The sequence below is a fragment of the Siphateles boraxobius genome, unplaced genomic scaffold, assembly GCF_051911475.1.
Source record: "Siphateles boraxobius isolate OS27281-9 unplaced genomic scaffold, OSU_SipBor_1 7, whole genome shotgun sequence".
NCBI classification, from domain to species: Eukaryota; Metazoa; Chordata; class Actinopteri; order Cypriniformes; family Leuciscidae; genus Siphateles; species Siphateles boraxobius.
This window is the reverse complement of record NW_027509197.1, coordinates 17,786,867-17,794,086: the sequence shown is the minus strand read 5'-3', so window position 1 is coordinate 17,794,086 and position 7,220 is coordinate 17,786,867.

Here is a 7,220-nt window from a genome sequence, read left to right as displayed (position 1 = left end):
CTCCTAAAGCTTTTTCAATTTACTAAAGGCTACAATTTGTATTATATTCGCAATATGTACACATTCATTATTAATCTTGTGCCTAACATGATAAAAACGGATTTGTTAATGTTTCTTGTTCCCTCACAATGACAGTAAACTAATTATTACATTACATAAGTCATGTTATAGTCCTATTTTGGTTCAAAATGGCGAAATTAGACAAAACTATAATAGTATATATGATTATTTTTAGTTATTCGTTTAACTTTTATGACCTAAAAAAATTTAAAATATGAAATGTTAAGTTTAGCTACTTACGTCTTATCTCGCACTTGACCGTACACGTCGAGTCGCACCGTTAAAGTTCGCGCTCAGCAGCGTCTGGGAACATAAAGCCCGCCTACTTTGATTTGATTGATCATCTCAAATATTCTGACATTGACGAGCAGTGACAGACCAGTGAGGCTCAGATGAACACACACACACACACACACACACACACACACACCCTGTCCTCTGTTTCTGACGTGCTCTCTGCTCGGCGCCGCTGCGGATTGAAGACGAAGAACGCGCTGAATCTGATTATAACAAGACTGAAGCGAACACGAATTTGTGTAGCCTACATTAATCACACATTTTTAGGGGGGCTAGGCAGAAGTTTAGGCTGAAGCCCCCCTAAAAAGGGCCTAGCGACGCCCCTGGTCTTTAGTATGGGCATGTGAGAGACTCCATCAGTATATTATATATATATATATATATATATATATATATATATATATATACATACATATACATATATGGGCTAAGATTCCACTTAGTCACGGACCATAAATCACTTGAAACCAGCTATGGCCAGCGGTCAAAATCATGTGCCCGCATTGAGAGGTGGGTGTTAAGACTACAACCATATGATTTTTATGGAGCCCACATTCTCAGCAAGCAAAATATAGCAGACCCACTTTCACATCTTGTCTGTGGAAAGCATGGAGCTGTTAATGCTACTCCAAGCGCACTTACAACAAGAGCTGAATCAAAAGATGAATCATGGAAAGTCAGACAGGCCATACAAACTGGTTGTTTTGATGAATGCAAATCGTATGCTCACATTTCCAATGAGTTAAATGTGATTGGACAATCTGTTTTGATGTATTACCACAGTCACTGTCTCCAGTTGAGAGCTTTAAATCTAGCTCATGAAGGACATTTGGGTTGGTAGGCACCAAACAGAACCTTCAAAGTAAAGTGTGGTGGCCTGTCATGGATAAGGACGCAGAAAGGCATATCAGATTGTGCTGTGAAAGCCACTTAGTGATGAGACCTGATAAACCAGAGCCACTGAGAATGACACATCTACCTTAAAACGGTTGGCAAAATCTACCCATTGACATATTAGGTCCTCTGTCAATGGGACAGTGCATACAATTGGTAGTTTATTATTACAGCCGCTATTATAAGTATGCATTAAAGTTTGCTATGGCTGATAAAGTCATTGACTGTTTGGAGGAAGTTTTCAGCCTTCATGGTTTGGCTTGCACCATCAGATCAGATTGTGTTCCACAGTTTATGCCTGCTCAATGTCAACGATTCTGTGAGACAAATGGTATTCAGCATGTGAAGATAACACCAAAACGGGCACAGGCAAACAGCGAGGTGGATTGTTCAGGCAGAGGGGCTAGACTGGAAAAAGGAGCTCCGCAGGTATGTGGCCATATTGACCACAGCTATTGACCACAACACTACTGGGAAGAGTTCTGCAAAATTGCTTTTCAATAGGAAAATCAGGGGTAAACTGTCTGATGATTGTACCATGCCGGAAAATAACCAGGAGATAAGGGATCATGACACTGAACGAAAAGGTAGAACAAAGCTTTGTGCCGATCACCGCCGTGGGGCAAAATATTCATAGCTGGAAGTGGGAGATCAAGAAAAGACAGAAAAAATTGACAACTGCATTCAACAAAGTTCCATACACTGCTGTGTCTAGAAAGGGAAATTCTGTGACCATTGAAGATTCAGGTGGAACACAATATAAAAGCAACACCACATTTGTGAAGAAATTCTTCAGTACGAATTATGCAAATGACAATCCAATTGAACAGCAAAACCAATCAGAGACAAAACCAGCAAAATCAGGAACAGAGAAAACGTCTCGGGTACTAATGTAACCCTCGTTCCATGAAGGAGGGAACGGGAGACGTACGTAACGACGTAATTGGGATCACTTCAGGGAGCCCTATCATCTTTGAGTGTCTACAGAACGAGGCAATGAACGTTGGCGTGCTTGAATCGCATCACGCAGCGCGGGTATAAACAGGAAGCGGGCGCACGCACTCATTGTTTTTCGCTGAGGAGCCGAGATCGTGACAGCCGGACAGCGATGGTCAATAACCGTGGCGACAGGACGTTGCATCTCCCATTCCCTCCTTCAGGGAACGAGGGTTACATTAGTAACCAGGAAGTTCCCTTTCAGTTGCTCACATTCGACGTATTCGACGTCACGGTTGCTGCCACACCCAGTGCCCTACGCAAGACTCTCAGACCCCCAACTGGCTGGGGCGTAGAGGGAGTTCAACTGCTGTTCCGTTATACCCAACACAGTGGAACTCTTTGGATAACATTGGGAAAGCGTGCCTTTCCAGGGGAGAGGGACACTGCAAGGCCACATCCTGCCCGAAGAGAGGTAACATGTGGAGAATACACATATGGACTGGCCGGAAGGGGCAGTGCAACATATGGAATGTCACTGTGGTGGCTCCAGCCTGAGAAGGGGGAGGCTACACCAGACAGTGATGGCAGAGCGGACTCTGCCAAGGGAAAGACACGGGCTCACCGCAGGGAGCTGGTCGTGGAAGAATACGCATATGGGATAGCCGCAGGGGTCACCACATATGGAACCCATCCTAGCACAAGTCTGGGGGAAACGCATATTTGCGTAGGCCTGGGGGCCAGCTGTGTGCCAGAGCATCTGTGCCGAGGGTCCCCTTGGTCAGGGAATAGAACAACTGGCAGTGATACATGTCCGGGGCGGCAAACAAATCTACCTGTGCGGTCCCGAAGTGCCTGAAAATCAGCTGGACCACCTGGGGATGCAGTCGCTATTCTCCCGGTAGCACCTGCTCGTCGGCTGCGCGGTTGAGCAGGCCTGGAATATAAATGGCACAAAGCAACCTCAGATGCTTCTGACTCCAAAGGAGGAGATAGTGGGCAAGTTGTGACATGCGGCGGGACCATAGACCACCCTGGCGTTTGATGTACGCAACGGGCGCAGTGCTGTCCGTACAGACCAGTACATGCTTGCCTAGTAGCAACGTTTTGAAGTGGCCCAGCGCAAGATGTACTGCTAACAACTTGAGGCAGTTGATGTGCCAACGCAGTTGAGGCCCCGTCCACAGACCTGAAACTGAATGCCCGTTGTACGTGGCCCCCCAGCCGGTGGCAGAGGCATCCGTGGTGATCACAGAGTGCCTGGACACTTGTTCTAAGGGAACACCTGCCCACAGAAACGAACTGTCCGACCACACGCTGAGAGTTTGGTGATGGTGCGGGGTCACTTGGACCCACACCCATCTCGGAACTCAATCGTGGAGCCAGTGTTGGAGTGGTTTCATAAAAAGCAATCTGAGTGGCGTTACCGCGGCAGCAGATGCCATATGCCCCAGGAGCCTCTAAAAAAGTTTCAGTGGTGCCGCTGTTCTGCGTCTGAGCGTGCTCACGCAGTTCAACACTCACTGGACGCGGGCATCAGTGAGGCACGCTGTCATGTTGATCAAGTCCAGCTCCATACCGAGAAAAGAGATCCTCTGCCTGGGAGTGAGTTAGCTCTTTTCACAGTTGACCCGAACCCCTAGCTCTCTCGACTGGGCCAGAATGAGCCAGTTGTCGAGATAGTTGAGAATGTGAACACCACGCTCGCACATGGGAGCAATGGCCGCCTCCACGACTTTCATGAAGACACGGGGCTACAGGGCCAGCACGAAGGGTAAGACTTTGTACTGATATCCCCGCCCCTCAAACGCAAAGCGAAGAAACGGTCTGTGTCGAGGGAGAATCGAGACATGAAAGTACGCATCATTCAGGTTGATCGCTGCAAACCAATCTTGGGGGCGGATGCATTTGAAAATGCGTTTCTGCGTCAACAGCTTGAACGACAGCCTGTGAAGGGACCGGTTCAGGACACGCAGGTCCTGTGAAGTATGGGCTGTAGAAGTGAAGTATGGGTCTTAAGAAGCCGGACTTCATAACAGCTGGAGGGACCGGCTCGATCGCGTCCTTCGCCAATAGGACAGTGATCTCTGCCCTGAGCACAGGCATTGTCCGCCAGAACACGGGTGAACTGAATGCCCCTGAAAGCTGGGGGACGCTCGAGGGCCAGTGGCGTAACAAAAAGAAAAGGAAACAAAAGATTCTCCGCCCGGCCATCCACCGGGGGAAGGAGCGGCGCGTTCACCATCTCCTGAAGAGCAACTTGATCCACCTCTGGGACGCCCGTCTCAGGGTCGTTTCCACCTGCGCTTGCCACCTGGTTTGGCAGCGGCCTGGACGGGCTGGGTCGACTTCCTGCACCTTGCTCCATGCTGAGGCTTAGATGATGGCTGCTGCTGAGGCTTAGCGGGAGCGGAGGATGCCACGGGATGCTGACCTCGGCGACGAGTAGGTGGAGGGTCTGCGAACGGCTGACGGATGGGAGCAGCAGCGGTCCGCCGGGGCAGGATGTGTCGGATCGCCTCTGTCTGCTTCTGTGCGGCCGAGAACTGCTGGGCAAAGCTCTCGATTGCGTCGCCGAACAACCCAACCTGGGACAGAGGGGCATCCAGGAACCGATACTTGTCGGTGTCCCTCATATCGGCCAGGTTGAGCCGGAGGTGGCGTTCTTTCTTTTGGCGGTTTTTTTCATCGTCCGGAGGGCGAGGTCAGTTACCACACAGAGCTCCCGGAGGAGCTCTGGGTCAGAACCACCCTCATTCATGTCCATGAGTGCCTGGGCCTGGTGGACCTGCAAGTGTGCCATGGCATGGAGGGCGGAAGCAGCCTGTCCACAGGCCTTATAAGCCTTTGGGACGGGAGGCGTGGATTACCCCACCAAGAGGAAGCGGACGCCATCGCAACGGCACGCTCCACTGGCGGGATATCCGCATACCCCTTAGCTGTTCCGCCGTCGAGGGTGGTGAGGAGGGAGGAGCCACTAGGACGGCTTTTGGCACTAAACGGCGCCGTCCAAGTCCAAGTGAGCTCCTCATGCACTTCCGTAAAGAATAGTACCGGGGCGGCGCGCTGAGAACCAGTACAGCCCGCTCCGAGAAACCAATAGTCCAACAGAGAAGGTATCGGGACGTGGTGGAGGGTTCCACGCAAGCCCGACATTCTCAGCGATCCGGGAAAGCATAGCCGCCCATTCTGGATCAGACTCGGGCAACGCTACACTCCCCAAAGGGGGCAACGCAGCCGAATCCTCATCTCCAGAGGACTGAAGCTCCCCCTCCAATGCTGCGATCGACATCTGATCGTCAGACGGAGCCCCAAAGGACACGGCTGGTTATCCATGAGAAGGACAAGCGCGTTCCTTTGGAGGCTCCAACGGCGGCAGCACTTGTGAGGCGTGAGGAACCCACGGAGATTGCCTCGGCGGGGAAGCCCTCAGATCCTCAGATTACCCTGACCATGCGCCGAAGTAGGTCTATTCTGAGTTCCAGAATAGACACTAGATTGGGGCATAGGCGAGGGGACTGCACCTCCCTTGAGGTAAGCAAGCCTTGAAGTGATCCCAATTAAGTCGTCACGTCAACATTACATCGAACGTGAGCGACTGAAAAGGGACAGAGCAAACAGTTTCTGACAAAATGCCAACACAGAGTTTGCCACTAGGTGGTGTGGTGGCTCCACAAATGAGACCATAGACACAAATCAGACTGTTTTTTATTGTTGTTGAGTGGTCCTGTTGAGGAAATAGCTTGCGCTGAGATGTTGTTCTATACATATTTTGACTGTGTTCACAAGATATGTTAAAAAGGTATCTGGAATCATTTTTTTTAGGTTAAAGGGAAATGTTAGAGGAAGTTGTTTATCTAGCAGTGGGGAAAAACACAAAAGAAAGTCTATATTCTGAGTTATCACTTGTATGTTGGTAACGCCTTGATATGTCATACTGAAAATGACAGTTGAATATGTTCAGCTTTTTCTGTTTACTTCCATATGACAGCGTGCTGCGTGAAATCATTTTATCATTCTTTTGTGCATACGGGTCAGTCCAGGACCAAGATTTGAGGCCACAATTAAAACAACAATGTGAACCGCTATACAAAATAAATAAATAATCAGATCTGAGCAGTAGCCTAATCGCAATTGAGCACTAAGGCTCGCAATGTGAACGTAACCTCTGATACGCATATGTAATATCGTTAATTAAATTACCCTGCTAATAACGTTAATGTAAAAGGCTGTACAATAATACAACTATGATTTTATAATAATTTTACAGTTTGCTAACAACAACAAAAGCAAAAACTTTCTATCAGCTGTTTTTGGATGACATCTAGTGGTTGTGCCCTATCTGTGCAACTATGAATTCTTCATAGCTGATAGCTGGGGTAGAGATCCACAATCCTGCAGCCTTTAGGTGGGTCTCTGGAAGCAGGACTACACTGCTATGGTTTTGGTGACTAGGGCCCACCCCACAGCATACACAGAGATAAACATATCCATAATCTTGTCTGAGAACAGAAACAACAGTCTCAGCTTTATTGCAATCGATACAATACAGAGAAGGGGGGAACCAAAATATAAAGGCATGTTGCCAATCATGACTGATATGGATCAAATAAATTCAAGAAGTGAGAAAATTTAGTTAAGAAATTAATCTGTTACATTGAGGACAAGTAAACATGATATTATCTAAATGAATGGGAATGGGAGCTTAACTGGATTTAAGTCAAAAATCAAGAGTTACAACAAATTCCTTGAGCTTAGCATTCAACTGGTAAGTTACAAACTACAAGGAATGAAGAAAAAGGATGGATGTTAAAAAGAAGCCTGTTTAAAATAGGGGAAACCTGCATTTTATACAACTTTTTTTAAATTTCACTTTATAAAAAACTAGTATGATGTACTTTATCAAGGAGGGAATTTGTTACCATAAGGTGAAGACGGGGGATGGAAGTAACACTTTTTCTTTGAGCATCAGATACTCCGTGGTTGTGTGTTGCAGATCTCTCAAACTTTGATACACGGTAGCCACATTTGTC